Raw genomic sequence first — 23,773 nt, 5'->3', positions numbered from 1 at the left:
AATTATTGTCATTATTCATTCAAGTGTCATTCAACACCTTTCCTCCAAAGGTCACTGGTCTTAGGAGGTATTAAGAGGCTGGCCAGTTATTGTGCGAATGTTCTGACCATTGGTAGGGTTGCCACATTTTCATATGTCCAGGATGGGATATATTCGGGACACACCAGATTTTTTAGGCCAACACATACCCACAGTCAGTACAGGGTTTAGAACTTTAATTATTTTCCTAGATGAGAGCTTATTTCTGTAGCACTTTAGTTGCTTATTCTGTTTTTTCTAAGATTTATGTATTTTACATACAGAAATAACTGTTTTAGGCAACTGTTACATGAAATATGGTACATAGTTATTTTCTACAATCACAGGACATTTGCAATTGTATCATTCTTGGTCAGGACACACCTACCGAAACAGGGACTGTCCCTCACAAAGTGGGACAGGAGGTACCCTGCTTACGTCAGCGCCTTAATCACCCTGTATCCTACTGCCACTATGCAAATGTGTTCAGTATATTTTCTCGATAATTCATGTGGGGAGCTGTGCATCATGGGCAGGTGTTTGATCCCGGGTAGTAGGTTCTGCATGACTGTCTGGAGGCTGAGCAGTCTCATGAACCACTACTGCACATACAACTTGTGTCCAGATGTCTACAGGACTGGACATCGTGTCGTGATACCAAGTCTGATTTTTACACAGGATACTTATCCCATGAGGGATATCCAAAAACTGAACAAGCCAATAACCTTCAATTTTTTTGGACTTACGAAAATGTGATAGGGTTTTACATGCAAGGGATACATAGTTTGCAATCCTGACACTGCCTAGGGTGACACTGCCTACTAGATATGAGTAGTGGTCACTATGAGCAGATATGGCTCTGCCAAGCTAGAAGCCCAAGTATGGCTGGATTTTTGGATGTTCATGAATGGGGGGAGTTGTGTGTTGTAGAGGGGATGATGGGTATTCAATTATGCATCCAGGTGTGTTGTAGTTGGATGGCTCACTTCCGTCCACACCATTATGTGGGTATGTACCGATGATGTTTCTGTACGTGTGTATCGCACATTTTAATATTCATATGTTTGTGCGATTGTGTTCTACAGTATGGCCTGTCAGGTTGTATTGTGAATGTGTATGTTTGTTCTTTGTGTTTCTTTCTGACTCACCCACTGCTCCCTCATACACCTCCAGTTCACCTATTGTGCATCCAACACAGTCTCACCTTTGCGGATTATTACATTACTTGTCCACCCCACACCCATATTCCACACACTCCATCCATCCCTTCTCTGGTTGATGGCCCATGGCACAGTCAAGGGAACACATTGCATACACTACATATCTCTGGTACCTGTATGATTGTGAGGACTACCCTAGCATTTTTCACCATCCACATGCTGTACGTCACGCACATAGGTACACACAAATACTTATCTTTCATGACATGGTAGGTGCACCCGGGTAATACCCGTTCATCTTTGACACATCCTGACAAGAACGGCTTGGACCGCAAATGGGCAGATTTTGGCCGAATGCTCTGACCATTGGTAGGGTTGCCACCTTTTCATATGGCCAGGATGGGATATATTCTGGACACAAATCAGATTTTACAGGACAACACATACCCAAGGTCAGTACAACGGATAGTAGTTTTGTTTTATGCCTACATGTAAGCTTGCTGTTGTAGCAGTTTAGATGATTCTTCTGTTTCATTTATTTGTTTATTCTATTTCTTGTAACATGTAGGTATGTTACATACGGAAATAACTATTGTATATGACTATTACATACTCCTCCTCCTTTCCAGTAACTAATTTTTCCTAACTACTCTGTATTAAATGGATATTTCTGAGCTAATAAATATAATTATTATGTACTTTCTGCACATTGTATTTAGCTGTTACATTTTTGATTTCTTTCTTTTTTACCTATTGTTAAACTGAAATGTTTGAGTGAATATATGTTTTTAAGAATGTTTTTAAGAATGTTAAATGTATTTTTGGAGCTTTTCTCCCCAGGACTCCATTGAAAACGGGTTCCTTGTGGCCCGATGGACTATCCTGGTAAACCAACTGCAATAAATAAATAAATTACATGAGATGTGGGACATAATTATGTCATACAGTCACAGGATATTTTACTTTTTTAATGGTTTTGGTATGGACACAACTGCCCAGGTGGGTACTGTCCCTCACAATGTGGTACAGGTGGTAACCCTGACCATTGGGCTAGACTTAGCTATTGGCGGCGTGCTAACACAATGTGTTTTGCTTCCACTTGGTATAACTATCAACACTTCATTAGAATACGGGCACATGGTTTTAAATGTTATTTGTTCAAGGCATGGGGACTCGATATTCGGTTACGTGCATTTGTGTTTGCTTCTTAATTTTGTGTTCACAAGAACTGTCTTGCATGCTTTGCATATGTTTCAGTATCCACAGACACTGACAGGTGTGATTACTATTGCAGGCAGACTGTAATATTCAGCATTTTAGGTTGCACGTAAACAGCCGACATTTCCACGCCTCCATGCGGCGTTTTGACATGTCCCATGCACTCACGCTCATTTCCTATGCACGTGGATGTAGTGGCAGCGCACCTTCATTAATATGCATATGGCACTACTGCGCCATCTGCACACCTCACGGTCGGTGCAAGCCTAACACCAGCCTTGCGCCGATCTTTATGAATCCCGGGGTAAATCTATTGGGGTGGGGCTACCTTCTACGTTATATTTTGTGGTATAGTTTTACTTTCCAAATTTAAAAATATTACATTTTACACATTTAATTTAAACCCATTTTCTTTACTTTAATTGTTGGCAAGGTCTACATTCTAAGGTCAGTTACTCTGACTAGATGTGATCTGTCTGACATCTACTTTGCTATCCAACAGATGATGTAAGGGTTTATGTCCTTGAGTCTGTTGACAAAACCTGTAAGGATAAACATGGTAAAGGCTTTAACCAAACTTAATGTATGCATTATGAACCAAAGGGCTATCATTTACTTTCACTGACCTTTTCTTAATGTTGCTAGGTTAAAAAGATGTGGCTTAAAGCTGAATTGGTGAGGATTCAGTACAGTAAGGTTATTAATATGTATGTTTATAAAATCTGATATGATGGGCTCCATGGCTTTGTAAATTATACAAGTTATCCTAATGGGTCTGTATTTTCTATGGCTGGAGGTATGACTGGTTTGAAATAATGAGATTGCGATGACCATTTAACATGCTTCTGGATAATATCTTGTGGAGAGGATTTAAACTTTTAAAGGTTTAAGAGAAGTTTTGTATAGGGTAAAGGTGACATATTGATTGGGCATCCTGGAATATTATAGGTACCTATGGGTATTTTTTTGGCTTTCAAGAGGGCATTTGTAACTTGGTACATGGTCATCTTTGAAGGACTATTGGACTCGGGCATCTGTGTCTTTGCTTTGACTGTAGCTGGTGTGAAAAAGTACTAATTTATTCTGTACCGTGCTGGTAACCTCTTGTCCCTTGGAGTGCATGTTGTCATTGTGGACTAGCTCAGAGCATTGTTGAGTATTGTTTATTAGTTCTCTGATACGGCTGAAGAATGATTTTCTAAAATGCCTTGATTTCTGCTGGTATTTTACGTTTATGTCTGAGTTAGACCTTCCCTGTGGACACGTCCTGCTCATTACTGATTTTCTTTATTGGACTCCTTTAAATTGGATGATTATAAGTTATGGTAAGTTTACTGATTTTGTTTCCTTTTATTGTACAGATTATATGGGTAGACTACCATGGTGATTCATCTTTAATCTTAGGAACTGTTTTGAGCTTTTAAAATTACCCTTAAATGACTTGGTAACTTACGTTAACAAGCTCTTAAGGTTGGTAGAAAAGATCATTAACAAACATAAGATCATTTCTTACTCCCGTTATATACTTTGTCTGGATATTCTGTCATGGGAGTTCAAAATTCTTACTATATTCACTTGGGAGTTATAAATTAGAGGCATAGACTCCAGCTTTTTCAATGGAGTAAATCACAGAAGGATTACAGTGGAATTTATTTAGGTCATCACATAACTGAAGAAGATTTGCCTTTGCTTTTGAGACATTGTTAAACACATGGATATTTGCAGGGGAAATACTACAGATTTTAAAGGAAAAGGTCATTGATTTCAAACCCAGTTCAGCAAGGAAAGATGATGCATATGAAGATATAAAAGAAGAGACTACATCTGTGAGGACAATATCAAAGATATTCGGGACCTCTCGTTGGATGGTTAACTATTTTTATAGAAGAATTAGTATTTGAAATGCTAAGTAAATATTGGACATGCTGATAATTGATGATGTATATCATTTTTTTTATTGAGGGATAGCTGAAGTCTCTTAAAAGTTAGTGGAATTAATGGAGACCAGTTAAGGCATTAAGGCAGCTATATGGTCAGAGCATTTCACATAGAGTGATCTATAGCTTTTGCTGAAATAGTAACTAATTGGTGAGTTGGATATCTAAGACTTCAACTATAGATGTGGGATGGTGATTTCCTTGACAAATACTGGTTTTCCTCATAATTTCCAGGAGATCAAAAGACATGTTAAGCACAAAACTCATATAAAGAGAATTTTTCATTGCTTTGAAATCTTTCCTCTGTGACTATAAATATATAATAGTTGCATGAAGGCCTTGAGTCTTTGCATTTTTGGTATGAATCCTGTCTATGAGTAGCACCAAATTAATGCATTCCAAATTAGAATTTCATTTGTTGAAATGTCTATCTGAAGGATTGTCTAAAAATTACACTCTAGTGACTGCAAAAGATTTAACCAAATTACAAAAGTCATGGTAAGGGAGGTGGCAACAACCACTGTCAAAACAGGAAGATTTGCTAGCCATCTTGTTCCAAACTGACACATACTGGATCACCTTAGAATGAAATCAGGTATGTAGCTAACCATTAAAGCCAGCTTTTAGCTGTCTCAATGATAAGGAAGTAAGCAAGTCTTTAGAAGTGTTACAAATAACAGAGCTGGCATCAGCAGGGCTTGTAGATAATGTTCTATTAAAAATAATTGACCAAGATGATCGAGGTGACAATATTGCTGTTTCATGAGTTCAGATGGCAGATCACTTTTTTGCAAGTACTGAAGATGTTAATGTGGAAAAGTAAGCAAGTGATATGCAGAAGAGAATGCAGCAGTTAAAATTTATGCAGCAGTGACAGAAAGTAGAAGATTTAAGCAACAATAAACTGAGAAGATATCTGGTTTTGTGGCAGCAAATAATTCAGAAACAAAAACATATGCAGCAATGATATCAGGCAAAAAAGGAGTGTAAAAATGTTCTCATCCACCCACTCGCTAACATGTAAAATTGTGTATAAAAAGAAAAGAAGATCAATTGTGAGAATAAGAACAACAACAAAAAAATCACAATTATTGGCAGAAATGATGTTTTTTATACATATTGGGACAGGTATTTTTCGTGACTTAAAATTTGAAACTGATGGACTGATGATGACATTTCTAGAACACTGTAACAAAAAGAAGGACATTTACCATGGGAACAATTATTTGTTTTCTGGTAGTAACTTAAACATTGAAAAAATGGTATTTTTTCTGTTTACAGATGATGAACTGGAAGAAAACAATGTTAAGAAAGCATGCAGGGTTTGTGTGTAACTGTTCATATTATTGTGAATTTTAGTGATCAGAGAAACTTATGGAATGGAGGGTGAAGGATGGAAGCTATTTTGAAATGTGAAAAAAAAACCATGGTGAAACACTCCAAATTTTATTTTTGTGGCTGAGCATAGACAGGCATTAAGATTTATTGACCAGCCTAAATCATACTTATTTTATAGAGCCTTTTCTTATTTAATTAATATTTGTGACAATGTACAAAGTAATCAGTGTGGGGAGAAAGGAGATACAGAAAGGTGTGTGCCTGAATATTGGTTGTGTAAAAAAGGGACACTTTTGGATAGATTGTCAAGAGCAAAAGTAAATAATGAAAAAGAAGAGATATGGGAAGAAAACATATACAAGCACTGACAACAAGAGGTTGGGAAAGAGGGTGAACTAGGTGAAGAAGAAACTGTAGAAGAAAAATATGGAGGGGGAAATAAAGAGAGAGAGGAAGACTGCATGCAAGAAAGGAGTTCAAGAAAAGGGATTGACACTAATAATTTTTGAAGTTATACCCACTGAATAATCTGATTCTGAGGCTCAGTGATTATTTGTACTTAAACTCAGAAAAACATTCAATTGGAGAAAGAGTAAAAATAAGAAAATGCAAATTTAAAAATGTTTCTCCTAAGATTAAAAAGAAGGAAAAGCAACAATACTAGAGTACTTTCAGTAAATATGAACAAAATTATTAGCACTGTAAGAAGGATGTGGATACTGAAATGGTATGCTAAATCTGATGTAGATGTTATTCTATTAGAGGATGTAAGGTTCCTGACAAGTGAAAAAAAGACTGCAAACAGACAAATTTTGAGGTGGAAATATAATATGGGACTTCAGAAGGGTAAGGTGTTCTCGAGTGACTATGCTATATGTATAAAGAGTGAAAATAATAGATGCAACATTGGTAAGGATGGGAAGGTTAACTGTTGTGGATGTGAGAGGAGGAGAACATGGTTACAGAAGTATAGAAGTATATGCATATATAACTAGCAAGGAAATGGAGAATCCATTTCATCAAATATTAGACTATATGGTTATTAACATGAAAATTATATTTGCAGGGGACTGTAATTGCAATTAAAATGGAAATTTAAAATGAAAGAGAAAGATGTTAAAAAATACAGGAAGAAATACAATGTGGCAAATTAGTTGTGTGGAATAAAAGTCAATTGATTTATAGAAGGAAGACAGATTTGAAACTGATTATTTTGCATTAATGGAAGGCTTAGGGGTAGCAGATGTTGATATAATTGTGACTGGATTCTCAGAGCATTTAGCAATATGGTTGAATGTGATGGAAGAAAGGGACTATACTGAATGGGAAAGAGAAAAAATAATACATGACAAATCATGGGATGAAACTAGAGAGTGGGAAGCATTGCAGTTTTTGAAGAAGCATAAAATTGTGACGAACATCCATACAACTGGTATGAATGGTGAACTGAATTTAAAAATAAGAATAAAAAATATTTTCTTAATAGCAGGATGATGTACGGAAGCAAGAGAGAACTCTTCATAGATTATAGAAAAATGTGTAGAAATGTAATACAGAATTTAAAGAATAATATAAGAAAATATTAGGACATTGAAAAAGAAATATACAAAAGAAACTGAGAGAAAATAAGGCATTACTGTTTAGGCAGAGATATTATTTACATGGGAGAAGGAAGCAGGGTGGAGGTATCTGCATATTTGTGTAAAATAGCAAAGGATAATATTACTATAATGAGGTGATATGAAAAATGTAAAATGAGAGGTAAAAAGAACACAAGAGCAAATTATATAAGAATTGTAGTACAGCATGTGGAAAATATATGTAGGAGTACAATGAAGGAAAATATTCAAGAATGAAAAGAAAAAAATCCAGAATGAGTTAAGGAAGAATTTGTAAAATAAATTGCTATTCATGAATTGGATGAAGTCAATATTGATTCTGCATCAGGCCTATATGATATAGGGTATGGAATGTACAAGAAATGAATGGATTGGCAAAACAAGCATTTTGTAAATGTACTAAATGAATGGTTGAAAGAAGTGTTTGCTTATGAACAGTTATGTAGTGGGATATTGAAATGAATTTGGAGGAAAGATGAAAAGAATGAAATAAAAAAACTTATAGAGATTCATCAGACTAAATAGCACATACTATTAAATGTTATGAAAGTAATACATAGAAGACTAGAAGGAAGGATATGCAATATTATGGAAGAAAGTGTATTAGGTATAAAATGGTGTAAAATGATAGGGGTGCCAAGTATTGTTACTGGTTGTAAGAAAAACTGTGGATGATGTTATAAGCAAAAAAAAAAGGACATACAACTTGTGGTAGGTGATATTAACAAGGTGTTTGATACAGTAGAACATGATGCTTTGTGGGATGTTACTTTGAAATATGGAATAGGTATCAGAATTAGGAGAGTGTGTATGTCATATAAAAAAAAAGAATGAGAGTGTTAGCAAATGGGTGGCTGAGTAAAGAAATATGCATAACGTGGGGTATAGGACAAGAATGTCCAATGAGTGAAATATTGTATACATTGGTAAAGAATACAAAAGTGAGTGAAGAAGCTTATAAAATGAAAGATGCTAGATATGCGATACTAAAGGAAGTAGTGATTCCAGTAGTTTTGAAATATGCATCTGATATAGTTGTAGATGCTAAAAACAAAATATGGGAGAGAGAAGTGTTGATTTGACAGAATGTATGTTTAAGGAAATGGGAATGACCTTGAATAAAGAAAAAAGTAAGAGTTAGGTTATGTAGTGTATTTTTTAACGAATTAAGTATCATAGCTAGACCTATATATATATATATATATATATATATATATATATATATATACACACACACACACACACACACACACACACACACACACACACACACACACACACACACACACACACACACACACACACACACACACACACACACAATTTCTATTTTTTTATTTATCATTTTCTTATAACATCCTTATTAGTCCCCATAATTGACCTCCACTCCTTCCAAAGCTATAATCTCATTTTCTGCAATATATCTGCCAAAATCCCTTTCTTGCTAAACAAAATTTCATTCATTCTTTCATTCCAAATGATCTATACTACAGAAAATAAATCCTTATCTACTCTTCTCACATATTCTTTTTTTCTTTTTTTGCATAATGTATGTAATCATATTCACATATGCATTGTTTATGTCATTAATATTCTCAAAATATTTTTCTTCACTCAATTTCAAAAAAATGCTCTTTTTCCTCTTCCAATACAATTAATATAATACAACTAGGAAAAAAACATTCTAACATTCCTCTTACCATCTGTCTTACTGAGTAGAAAAAAAACACATTGATGGCCTACAGTCTGATGAAACATGTTGAATAGCAATTACATGAGGATAAAATTGAAAAAGAAGAAGTCTTCCTATATGCTTATTTGTTTATATCTATTTATGGGTTCCATTCACCCAACCAACAAGTTGACTTGTCAAAGTACAAAAAAAGCTGGTATAGCTGATCAAAAATAAGCCAGTCAAACATACTGGCCTTTCAACAGCACACAGTCTTGGAACAATGGGGATCAGGGACTTTGCCCTGTCCCTATTGTATTGCAATCTCTGAGTTGTTTTTTGTTCAAATCTGTGTGACAGGGGTTCACTGTTTCGCTAGTTTGACCATGTGTCACACATTCCTGCATCTACACCTATCTTATCCTCTCTATATGCTTTCATATATATATTATATATAACACTTAAACACACTCACATATATATATATATATATTTATATATATATATCTATATATATATATATATATATATATATATATATATATATGCATATATTTGTCACTGCAAACTACAGTTTGATTTTGTTTTATTAAGTACTTTGTTATGTCTGTTCCTTCTGTTATGTATTCATATTTTGCCTTCTTGGACAAATTGGAAATGAATCTACAGGCCATTCTACCAATTCATTTAATAAAGAGAAAGAAAGAATGAATGATAAACACCTTTTCACTTTTGTCTAACTAAAGTATGTTTTTACATTAAGAAGACTGGAACTGCAGTTCTAGTGGCAGTAGATAGGTGTCCTGGTCTGATCGAGTTAGGAAACACATGGGGTGGCTAAAAATGAGATAATTTCATTGGTCCAATTGTTTTTTAGTTGTATTAGTTACTTTTCTTTGTATCTATAAATTTGGCATGCTTGCTCAGTTCTTGGCTGAGTTCAACAGAGCTCAAACACCAACTAATCCTTTACAGATACTGTATGTGAGAGATGTAATTACACAATGTCACTGGAGCAAGACCCTCAAATAAAAGTACTCAGACTAACAAATGGGTTGCCAAAGATGACCCAGTACATAGACCAACATATGCTGAGGCAATCAAAAGCAACTTCCTAAACCCCAAAGACCTGCTAGACATTTTGCCTAAAAATGAATCTTCAGCAACCCCAAAAGCACTTAACCAAAAAAACACTTAACACAACACATGCAGCAACATCCTTTGGAGCCTCAGCCACAAAGCCCAGAGGGCAAGCCAACACACTACATAATATTTTAATCATTGGAGACTCCATTGTGAAAAATACAGATCTCCCACTCACCAGGCTAAATAAGGAGACAATCGTGATTTGTATATTAGGGGTCAGAATTTGCTAAATCACCCATGCACTGAAGTCCTTAGATCAGTATGACTTAGTCATAGTCCATGTAGGTGCAAATGACATGAGACGTACCTCTCAGAACTATATGAAGAGAGACATTTTTGAGCTCTTAGACTGTGTCAACCAGGCTAGCATGTGCCTAGCTATGACCAGCATTCTACCTTCACCAAGGATAATGCCACAATTTGAACAAAAAGAAGATTGACTTCAATAACTGGCCTAGTTTCAGGTGTCATTCCAAGGGGGCACAATATTTGTCAGCATGAGAGAATATAGTCAGTAGACAATACTGCTTTGCCAAGGATGGTCTGCACCTTTCCCCTCTATGCTTTTCAGTATCAGCTAGAACACTGTACTCTCCCTTTTTTAGACAATGCCACACTGACAAATATTCAGGCATAGCAAAACTGACCAAAGAGAATCTAAAGGTGACAATGATCAATGCTAGGACCCTAAACAAGAAACTCCACTCCCTCCAGGATCTCCTCACTCTGTAGAATGTGGATATCTGTGCAGTTACTGAGACATGGTTTAAAGCAGTGGAGAGGCAGTGTGGGGTTGCAATATCTTCCACATATTCTGGCCAGCTACTGCATGGTCAGGGACCAAAGGGGTGTGTGTCTAATTCTATATTAACAACAAACTAACCTCAAGTCTATTTAAACAGGATGATGTGCTTGAGCGTTAGCACATTCAGATTCCCACAGGCAAAATCCCATATAAATTCCTTGCAGGTTAGAGGTCACCATCTATGACCCAGGAAACCCATAGCACATACTTCCACTTACTAGAGGTCCTCACCATTCAACCCAATACATGCCATATTCATGTGAGACTTCAACTACCCCACTATAAATTGAGATACTTGCATGAAGCCAAACCTACAAGCCCAGAGATTCCTGAACTTTATAAAAACAAACACCTTGGACCACATAGTCCATATGCCTACTGGGGGTGCAAACATACTCAAACATGGGAAAACACTGTACCTCCAAGTGAAGTGTCCCCTCTGATAAGGTCAGACCACAAAGCTGTCTCCTTCATAACAAAAATCAGTTCTGTGACCCCAGCTAATACTGTACTATTTACAAACTATTCTAATGTAAAATTCCTACTACTAAGTAATAACATGCCAAAATGTCAAGCCCTCCAAACCCTGTGAATACATCTGCCTATGCAGAATTGTTCACAGAAACCCTATCTATTCATGTCAGTTTGTTTGTGTCTTTCAGTTTTTCCCAGTTAGGGGTCGCCACAGCGGAACTCCGGTCCACTAATGATTGACAGTAGATTTTTACTTGCCGAGTTGCCGGCCCTGACACACAACCTTCAATGAAGGTACGCCCATTCACGCATGTCTCCACGCAGAAGATGCTCTAACTGAGAATCGAACAGGACACCGTCTTACTGTGAGGCAACAACGCTACCGCAGCACCACCACCGCAGTCTATATCTACTCATGTCAGTAAATGTATAAAAACAGCTATACCTACCAGAAGTAAGCCCAGAACTAAGTCAAAACACAAATCACCCTGCTAGAATCCAAATATAAACAATCTGTTCAACAAAAAGAAAAAAAAGCCAAGATTAGGAAGTGATAAGCCTAGCATCATAAAAAGACTCATCAATCTCAACAAATAATTAAGAGGTCAAATTAAGTTTACTAAAGCCTAATTTGAAGTAAAGAGATTCCACCAAGCAAAGGACAACCACAAGGCTTTCTTTATCCAAAACCTCAAAGGCAACACACAACAGTGTGCAGAATTGATTGTAAATGAAGCCATGTACACGGAGATGGGAGACATATCAGATATGATGTCCAACAAATTCTTCTCCAGTTTTACCCTCTCTCTCTCTCTCCCGTGGCCATCCCCAGGAAGTACCATTAAAAAAAACCCTCCCAGCTATCACTATGGAGCAGATCCTAGATGTAGTCTCTAAGGCTACAAACACTGCATTAATGAGTCTGGATATTATCTTATGATGCCTCCTAAATAGCCTGAAACATAATCTAATGGGACTACTGGATTCACTGTTTAACCATAACCTCCATACTGGCATTGTGAAAGTGAATAGAGAACCACAACGGTCATCCTTGTCCACAAGGGTGGGCCATCCACAGACAACTGGAACTTCAAACACATAAGTTTGACTAGTTTTATATACAAAACCATGGAAAGAATTATCATGGAAATGATTAATAGGAACATAGAAAACTCACAAACAGTGGATCCAACCCAGTTTGGTTTTGTCAAGTGCACAACAAGCCTTCTCAACCTAGCGGAATTCTTTGAAAAAGTCATCAAGGCAATGGATGAGGGCAAAATCATGCATAGTGCCTACCTTGACCTGAATTAGACATTTGATACAATACCCCACTCAGGCATTGTAAACAAACACACAGCTATAAACATAAACCCCTGTGTCATGTGTTTGATAAGCAGCTGGCTCTCATATAGGACCCAGGAACGTAGGATGGAGAAACCACCATCATTAACAGACCAGTGACTAGAAGAATCCCTCATGTCTCTTTGCTGGGTCCACTCCTTTTTACCATCTACCTCGCTGAAGTCAAAGCCAATGTCAAGGATCTTTGCCTGACCAGGTTTGCAGATGACTGCAAAACTAGAAGTCATGGAATTCCCTCAAAGACCCTATCATCCTACAAGAAAGTCTAACACAGACAAATTACTGGTGCCAAAGCCACAGCTTAAAATACAGTGTTAAGAAATGTATAATAGTACCTTTTGGGAAGTCAGCCACTATAGGAAATGACTTCATCAGCAGCACACCTCTAAGAGTAGAACCAGTAATCAGGGATCTGTGTACACATGTGTTCCATTTTATTGTTGCTGTCATAAATCCAAAAGTGTAAACTTATGGTCATGTTTATCATGTTTCACTGATCAAAGTATCTCATCCTGTACTTCATTAGAGATATTGTCATGTGACTGAAGTTGTGACTCCTGGCATTCAGTGCAGTATGGTGTTTTTTCAGGATGTACATGGTTTGATGTTCACATTTGCCATGCCTTACCATGCCACAAAGGTCACGCCCACCCAGCCTGTGACAATAGGAGGTACTGCCAGCACAGCTAGCTGGAATTTTGTAAATAATTATATGTCATTTGTGAATATTAAACTGATTTATACAGGATGCTTGTGTTACAAATGTAGTAGAACTGTATGTCATGTTTATATCAAACTGATCTGTACAGATGTTTGTGTTGAAAAGGTATTTGTAAAGGGCATGTGTTTGAAATGTATCCACAGTGTGCCCTACTGGAGAGAACAGAAATGCACATGCACTATGTTAATTTCTTAAATGCATATGTTTTTAACAGTGGAAACTGGAAGGTTGACCTCAGGCCAGCAAACTTTAAAATATATCTGAAATTAAATAACTTTATTGGTTAGGCCATAAAGATCCTATCTCACAGGTTTCAATGCAGGCAGAGACACGAAGTCTGTACTAGGAAGCTTTCTGCATTGTCTTTGGGGTGAACTAATTGCTACTGTGGAAGCATGGAGGAATGAAATAGTTTTATGACTTCCAGCACCTGCCATAAATCTGAGCAAAAGCCCTTGTGTGTATATTTTTACAGGTAGGTGCTAAATCCTGCCAGCTTCCAGCATTGGGGGTTTGAATGGGAACTAGAAGTCAGATGACCAGAAGTGATGTCATTCTGCAAAAGTAATATTATAGATATTTTTGAGAAGTCTCTTAGTGAGATTGAGCATTCTGTATTCTGTCCTGGGCCTGACAACAAGAAGGACGATTCACCACATCATCTGCCTTGGTCTACTAAGTAAGTAGAGAATAGTGATTCTATTAGATTCAGTCAGGAATATAGTGAACACTAGTATAGATATTGTTTTTTTTTTTATTTGTCTGAGCATGTCCTTCATTTTAAATATTCCCTGTGATTTGAACTCTGATGTCTCTGTGAATATATAACTAGTTTTTTCTTGTTCTTTTATTATTTATCATTAAATATATTTAAACCTTTCATTGTGGCTGATCTTTATAGAGATATCTAAGTTTTGAGAGTATCTGCATATTTATTTGGTGATACTGTGTGGGCCACTCCTAATAGCCTTGCTCTTGGTCAAACTACCATTTTATTAGCATTAATATTATACAGCAAAATTGGACACCCTTTGTTAAGGGCCTCAAAGTAGCTGGTTAGGGGTTCTGGTGGCAGTACCTTATAGTCTGGGCAAAAAGGGGATATAGCTAGTAAAACTGTGCCAGCCTTTCCCCAGGTGTGTGTGTGTGTGTGTGTGTGTGTGTGTGTGTGTGTGTGTGTGTGTGTGTGTGTGTGTGCACTTGTTAATCAAATCTCAAGAGTCTGAGTGTCAGCTACATGGGCAGGGACACGAAGCACTGGTTGGAGAGAGAGAGTATTGGAGGACTTGTCTTGGAACCCTGACTAAGGACTCAACTCTATAGCCGTGCCAGTAAGGTGTCTTATTAGCGATCTGAAGAAAGAGGGAGAATCCAGCCTAGAATCCTGCCTTGGACTGACTGTAGTCTCTGAGTGATCTTAAGGGAAACTGCACTTGATGCAGAGAGCTGCGTGTGTGTGTGTGTGTGTGTGTGTGTGTGTGTGTGTGTGTGTGTGTGTGTGTGTGTGTGTGTGTGTGTGTGTGTGTGTGTACCTTTAATCCTCCCAGTGATTGTCCCCCACTGGAGCCAGTGGTAAGCATTGAGGCTCCTTGATTACTGGCCCAAGGCTGGAGGGTCGTCACGCAGCCAACCAGCTAATGCTCTAAATACTTCCCCCATAAGACATACATCTTCCCAAGGCAAGCACCTATATGCTGATATAAGGGGTATGTAAATCCATGCCATTTTCAGAATTTTTTGCCATATCTGTATATCATAGGACCTTAGGCTGTTATCTTGAGAAGAAGGGCTTGCCGCTGTTAGCACATGCTGCCATGTCATCTGCTTATTGCCCTCTAGCATTTCCCCTTTGAAGACTGTTAAGAGTAGTGATAGCAACACATCTATTGCCAGTAGCCATTTTTTTTGTTTCTTGTCCTCTTCCACACTCTGGTGAACTCATCCCCATTTCTTCCAAAACTGCTGATAAATTTCTTGTTTCCTGACAAACAATTATTTCAGGTCATCTGAAAATGAGTTTTCTTGACCTTGAGTCATTAATAACAGTAGGTGAAGGAGGGGGTTGTGTTATCATATTAGAAAATATAGAAGGTTATAGAGAAAAGGTCTGACCCTTAGCACTCTTGTCTCAGGCAGACATGTCACAAAAAGTAGCAGGTGAAAACAAAACACATATCCCTTCTTTCTAATCCTAGACGAACTTCTGACAAACCTATTCATCAGACTTCTGAAGATGACTGCTTTCATAAGCACATGGACATGACAAACTACTCATTCTCTTGCTACTAAAAGAATAGGGGATATTTCCTCAGAAGAAGGGAATCACTCAGGTGAAAATGGTTTTGATTATGTCTCTAAGATGTCTTCTCCCTTGGTCTATGGCCAGATGTGGATGATATTGTTTTTTTCTGTTTATTAAAATAAGGAGATTTTTTTTTTTATTATAGAATCTCCAGGACGAAAGATATTTTTTTTCAAGTGGTAAGGGAGGTAAAAATTTGATACTCAAAAGAAATATTTTGACCTTCTCTGTATGGATGTTTCTAAACATGTCTATATTTCCCCAGTGCTTAGAATCTTAGAAGTTGTCTTCCTGGAAGCTTCTCTTACTCAAGATTCTTAGACTCCAGCTCCTAAAGGGACATACAATTTTTAAAGGGTAGTTTGTCAAGTTGACAAAAGTAGTTATATATATATATATATACATACATATATATGTGTGTGTGTGTGTTTGTATGCATATCCATACGCAGTGTGTAGGGCTGTCCCCCTCATTCCGCTGCCAAAAAAAAAATCACTTCTAACGTTCAATGAAGGTATTTCTGTTAACAGTTTTCAATCTGCTTGCATTTGCCTAAACTACCTTTGGAAAATTGATATGAATCTTTTTTTAAAGTTTACAGGATTCACACAAATATCTTTATAAATGGTCTGTTGCTGGCCCTTCTACCTTTTTTTTTTTTTTTTTTTTTTGGAAAAAGGAGCAAAGTTGGTAACTGCTCAAATTTTCTCAGTCTAGTGATAAAATACTAGAGCTCTTGACCAGTTTGTAACATAAAAAAACTACATTGTATACATCTGCAACAATGTCTTCTAGGGCTATAAATTGTCAAACACATATAACCTAATACCTTTTATCTATGTATGCATGTTAGACAATATGGTTCACATGATATTTCAGACTTAACATTTTTTTGAGGAGTCTCCATATTAAAATTCTTACCCTTCAAACTATTTTTCCTCCTTAATCTGTTATTACCCAATAAAGGTATACCAGCAGTGTACAAAGAAACTGGCTCCTATGAAGGTTTTCATACCTGGCTACAAGTGTATGGGCATGTGCATAACTGCTTTGTTTTGTATCCCCTTAACTCTATTTTCCATGGATTGTCTGTCCCATTGTTATACATTCCACTTGTTGTCTTGCTATCCTTGTTCTACCAGCTTCCCGGATACACTGATGCTGTAATATACTACCAATTCTCCTGTACACTGCTCCTGCACCTTCTGTGCACCATACCTGCCAACTTCCCTGCTGTTGTGTCTACTGGTATATTATTTCATCTGAGACAACACTCATTCCACTTATACTTTGCTTCGCTGCTTCCTTCTTTTGGACCAAGCATGCCTTGTCATGCATTACTGTGTCGTGGGGACTGTCATTTATGTTACAATTAGCTCTGCTACTTTAAGTCTCCCACTTTCTTGATACAGCTACTTGATGTACCATGATCTTTTGTGCTAACTTGGTTACATACCCTCTTTGTCCTTATCTCAAGCTCTCCATACACTTTGTTGTCATGGTCACACATATGGTCATTGGAAACATCAGCTTTTACAGGCTCTAGCTTTCACACATTTCACTGAGAAAGTCTTTCCCCAGGATTTAATAAACTCTGTGTAGGCACCATGTAAAGCTTACACAGAGTGTATCCATGTACACAGCCACAGTCCCCACGCGACAGCGCGCCATGCGTATTAATGATGGCATGATGCTGAGGGAGAGGCAAGGAACAGATATCGAATCCGTATTGTCTGATTTTTTTTTTAAATGCATGTTTGCACAGTGCTGTGCAGAGCACAGTAATGCCAAGCTGCGCTCACATGTAGACAGTTGACACCTGCAAACATCTAAAAATAGAAACATGATGTAATTAATATGCATAATGATATTTTGTGTGTTTTATTTTTTTTATTTTGGTTTTTATTTGGTATCTGTGCAGTGTGGAGCGCAGTTAAGCCATGCGGAGCTCATACATACATGGCAGATACCTGCCAAACATATAAAAATAGAAACTGTACATAATTAATTATTTATTTATTGTTGTGCTTAAGCATGCTTGTACAGTGTGGCACAGTGTTCAGCACTGCTAACAGGTAGCTCAGTGGTATTAATATCCACTTAGCTTAATGGGTAGAGTTACGACTGTATGTGTAGTAGGTCCAGGGTTTGAAAACATGGAAGTCAGAAGTCGCCTATAATTTTGTTGCACACTTTATGGACAAAATTTTAAAATATGGCTCCACTGGATTCTGCTAAGCTCTGTTCATTCATGCTGAGCACCACATAAACATGTTAACGGCTGCCAATGTTTGCCACAATGTTCAGCTTTGCTAAAACCACAATTATGCATGTTTTCACACTGCTTGCCTCTGCTTGGCTAGTTTGCACTCTGCTAAGCAACATGGTGCTTTTTCAAATGGTGCTCAATGATGTGTAAGGGTGGGAAAACAGCTTATATAAAGTGCACTAGGCTGGAATTCTGCAGAAACTATTGGAGGCTATCATCTGTTGATATGGCTGGTAGTGTTGGAGAAGGTGTGCACTTTCGGGTGCAGCAGTGGGAGATTCAGGAGTCCCAGGTCATGGCTAGGCTCCTTGTAAAAAAACATGAGGATAGGCTGCTGCAGGGCAGTTTCTAGGGCTCAGAGGGTAAGGCAGAGGCCTGAGACCAGCTGTCCAGAAAACTCACGAGTGTTACTGGTATCCCCCACACAGGTGAACCATGTCATCACCTCCATGATGACCTGAAAAGACAAAAGAGGGAAACCTTGGATACCTGGGTCCAAAAAGTGAGGGCAGTGAATGCCCCACAAGCATGTAAGTATTTTTTCCTCTGTTGTACCAATATGTAATCTGAATGTCTCCAAAACTGGTATGCATAATGGTATGCTTCTCTCCTAACAGCCGCAGCTAAGATGCCTCGCAATGTCGAGTTACACACCAGATGCCTGGTCAGGTTGCACCATGAGCGTGGTGAGTATAGATGTAGTATGGCAACTGTAGTGCAATAAGCAAGAAAGAGTAAAGCAGTAACTACAATAAAGTATATACAATAAAGTCTGTAGTGCAATAAAGTTGGAATTAGAGCTGTAATGTAATAAATGAATAATAACTGTAGTTCAATAAAAACAAGAGACAATACCAATAACAGCAAGAAAAAAGGTATACATCAGAATTGTCTTGTCATAACTATTGCAGTAGAGCTGTATGCACTGAGTCTGTTAGGTAAGGTTGCTTTAGTCAAGTATAACACTGTAATAGCTGTATAATGCAAATATAATGGCTGCACATGGTATTGCTTAACTCATGGTACTGTTCACGGCTTTCTCTAGGCCAATACTGGTTACATATTGCTCTGTCTTCCACAGACGTCAGGTAATAAAGGTATATGGGTGAGGTAGCCCACTCCACAGCCAGATATTGCATGTATGGACTTCACAGATACTGCAAACCAATAACAATAATATGTGTTCACCTGTATTGTTGAAAGTGAAATAAAGCTATAGTAATTAATATATGTAGTATGGTTGTATACCATGCATGTGTGTTCTATTGGCACTGCAGTGTAGTAAAACACTGTAACAGTACTAGAATACTAGACAAAAGTCCTGCAACTTGTAATTCACAATTCATAATATGTTTTCAGGTAGTCTCCAGGCAAGTATCAGTCACTTTGCAGTCATCATTGCCTCAGTAGCTCAGTTTGTTGAATTTGTTGTACACTGTACATTTTGCCACACACAGCCCTGGGTTTGAATCCAGTGCTATGTAGGACTACATTTTCAGTATCAGTTATGTAATGCTCACAATTTCTCTCTCCCAAAGAACACAAAAAATCGATGGGTGAGTTAGCTCATATTATGTGCAGATACTGTGTTTAGATCTCCCAGAATGTTACACTCAATAGAAAGAACGTACACATCAACATTGTTGATTTAGAAATAAAACTGTGTAATCCCAGTATGGCTGTATCTCTTGATTGTTCAAACTATGCTGCTGCAGTCAATTATTAAAGTATTCGCAGATGTCTCCTCCAGTCAGAGCAAGTGGGTTATACCCCCATGCCTGCCAACTAAACATGAAGGGTGTCTAATTTAATTACTGTACACAAACGTGCCTCTCCAGTGTTAAAATATCTTATAATGTAATTAGAACTGACTAATCCATCTGTCACATGTTTACCAGATACATTATTACCTGAAATGCAATGGATTACTAAATCTGTTTACAGAACACTCTGGTAGTTATATAAGTGCACATTATGTGAAACCATTCTGAGTAGTTCTGTACCTGCATTTGTTAGTGCTTGCCCATTAATGTCTCATGCTATCAGCCTGAGAGGTATGTATGTGCTAAAACAGCTATAGGAAAATGTTGTTACTGTAATCACAACTGTTAGTACACACCTGTAGAAGTATGTATGGCCAGTGTTGTCAGGGATATTATCTGCCATCTCACTAATAGAATGTTTTTCTCTCGGTCCCCACCCCTTATCTTAAAGTATTCATTATTGTAATGTATTATTATGATTTAATATTAATACATTTTGTTAAACTAACTATATTTTGGAAAATGTGATTGATCATTGTTAGTTTTTTTATGATTCAATATTAACATATTTTGTTAAACTAACTATTTTGTTGGCCAAATGATTTACTTCACACAGGCATGCTGTTACCATACTGACTTTTATGTTACATTATGTTGTGTTGCACATAATATAAATGAATATATATTTGGATTAATAAATATGATGTTCCATTCTGTTATTACTAACAATGGTTTGGTTGTTACTAACCATGACATATTGCTTTACCTCATGTAAGGTAGGATGTTTCCAGCTGATCCCCCTACCTTGTCTCAACCAGCCATGGCACCAGGTACCAACACGTCTGGGACCCAGACTGTGGTGCTCCCTCTGCTGTCCCTGCACTACCTGCAGCATTGGGTAGCATACCTCTCAACTGCTTAGATCAAGAAATCTGGAAAAAGCTATAAATAAAAGTGGGACAACGGCCCAAAATAGGGACTTTTTAAAGTATTGCACTTCCAAGCTTAGAAAGTTGATATAATAACATGTTTTGCATTAGTATGACTCTTCTGAAGGGTAATAAGTTTGAAACTCAAATGTCTGTCATTATTTTTCAAATTCAGTCTTTCATGATTTGCTATTAATTTGCCAGAAAAATACAATTTTATGAAAAATGGACCAAAAAAAATTTGGCAAAAAATCTAGACATTCTGCGAAAAGCTGTATAGTTGAGAGATATGTTGGGTAGTATCACCCCAGGGGACAGGGCCCAGTCCCCCTCTGGGAGCGGTGGCAGAGAAAGAGTGGTCATCTGTGATAAGCTACTGGCCCTGGTATGCAGTATAGTCCACCGTGGCTATGATCAATGCCTGTGTTGGATTGAGAGCATACGGGCCAACCTGCTGGTGTGATGTCACCCTGGTGCCCAGTCTCCAGCACAGCCACCCTTGGGGGAGTGAAGGAGCAGTGCAGATGGTCCCATGGGCAGGGACATGAGTCATGCCACTGCCATTTGTAGGCACATGGGACTAGGATTCCACAACACCCACCCCGTCAATAGTGTGCAGCCCCCTCATGTGTCAAACACTAACCCTGTCTGCTGCCTTGTCTATCTTGTCTGCTTGAAAATGCATCCTCACCTACCCAACATACCTTCCTCACATGTACCTATGTTCCTTCCCCAACATTTCACTCTCACCTTAAAAAAAAAAATAAAAAAAAAAAAAAGGCACCTGTCCCCCAAAAAATCACCCCTTACATAGCTCTCCGTTTCTCACCCATGTCCACTGGGTACACGTAATTTGGTCCAATTGGCTTGACAATGCAGTTATGTTGTCCTAACCCCTCTCTCTGGGGTTTGAGACTTCAAATTTGTGTACAAATCTGTCATAGTGCACAGTTGTTGCTTTACAAGAAATGGTTAGCTATGGTTCTTTCCTACACCCTTCCTACACATCCCACCCTGCCTTTCAATATGTTTTCCCCCTGCTTGCTTCCATTTCACCACTTTTCTTATCTCCCCTTTTTTCTTTTGTTTATATTTTTTTTAGCACGGAGCTGTGTAGCTTGCCATATCATGCAACTTTGCTTAGCTCAGCTGAATAGAGCTATAATGAGTATATGTATGTTTAACATTGTAAATCACATGTACAAAATAGACACCTCTGCCATGTTTCGAACCCAAGCCCATCACATGTGCAGCACACTTCATTAACCCACCATACCACACAACTCTTAATTAAAACAGGTGTAGTTTACACAAAACATAGTAATTGCCACTTACAGTCATTAGGTATGTTTCAGCAGAGCTCTGTGCCATGCCACACTTTGCAAAGTGGAATAAACAGTGATGGAAAAAATGTGAGTGTGCCTCAGATTCTGGTGCAATAGTACACCACTAGACAGCCAAACACATGCTGATGGATGTAACTATGGTCTGTGATAGGAGGTAAATGTGCCTTTTTATCAGTGAGATGTAGAAAGTCACCTGCTAAAGCATCCATGGCAAAATATATGTTCAACCTGGACTCTGGTGCAGAAATTCATCCATATAAAGCCGTGCACATACTGATGAATGTAGACAATGTTTGTCACAGCCTGTATGTGTGCAAATATATCTTGCAAGTACAGGTGTTGTAGCAGTGACTCAGTAGCTCAGTCTGTTAAATGACTTGCATACAGTACATTTTGACACACACAATCCTGGGTTCAAATCTAGTGCTGTGCTGCATTTCAATTACATTATTATGAAAACAGCAATTAATGGATCACTAATACACTCTTTATCCACACAAAGCATTGCAAATGAAATGGCCTTATTTCAGTGCATGAAGTCACAGGCCTTCAGGTAGGGAAACACTTCACATATCTGTATACACAGTACAATATGTCGCCTAATATTCTGTTATTGACACAGGTGCCTAACATCAGTACTAAAACACGGGTCTATATCACAAACTCAACATCTGAAAATGTCAACTCACATTTATTCGACACGGAAATGTTGAACTCTAACTTTCCTGAACAGCCAAATCACCGATTTCTTTCCAAGGGAAAGAAATTAGTTGACTGTTTTGTTACACCTGCCCTTTACCCAACTGTAGTGCAGTCTCTGAGTTAGAATATTTAGTTATGTGATGTGGGGGGGGGGGTGAAGCCCCCCACTTAAATATATTTGTTTTTGTGTGGCATTGGTTTTTGGCCAACTAATTTCTTTTCGATGGAAAGAAATCGGTGATTTGTTCGTTCAAGTATGTTGGAGTTCAACATTTTCGTGTTGAACAAATGGGAGTCGACATTTTGAAATGTCGATTTCGTGATATAGACCCCCTTAAACACATGCCTTAAATGGCATGTAAAGGGTACCCTCAACCTGGCACTGCCTCTACAACAAGGCTGACACAGCTGACACAGATACACCTACAGCTTGTTGTCCTCCAAAGTGTCCACACTTTCTGCCTATGTCTATTACCTGCAGCAGCAGCTGCAGCCTGTGGTACACACAGCTCTATGTAAAGGTTTCTGCTACAGACCTACCCTCTGTGATTATGTAGTCTCCTCACCCCAGCAGTGTCCATCTCAATAACTAAGAAAGGGTTGCAGGTCTACATGAAGGCCTTATGTATTGCACAGTGCTTGCATGACTTTAGCTAATGACAGTGCAATTCAGCTGCTTTGATTGCAATTAACATTTCAGAACCACAAATGTGTTTCGAGGTAATCACCAGTGGATGAGGAGCATGTTTAAAAGGCAGGCAGCTGGCTATGGAGAACCATTCTGTATAAGACATTACTCACACAGACCATGATTTTGTGAAACTTTACCAGACACAGAGTTCAATAGAAGAGTACTGCACTCTAGCAGGTATGCAACTGTTTTTTTGTGTATAGCAGGATTCAGATGGGAGGATAGAGGTATGGGGAATAGGGATTACAGAAGTAAGATGGTCATAGACTTGTGGTAATGACATGTCTGTGATACCCTG

Source organism: Protopterus annectens, chromosome 2.part1 (genome assembly GCF_019279795.1).
Source record: "Protopterus annectens isolate FY-2018-M chromosome 2.part1, PAN1.0, whole genome shotgun sequence".
Lineage (NCBI taxonomy): Eukaryota > Metazoa > Chordata > Ceratodontiformes > Protopteridae > Protopterus > Protopterus annectens.
Note: the sequence above shows the minus strand (reverse complement) of the source record.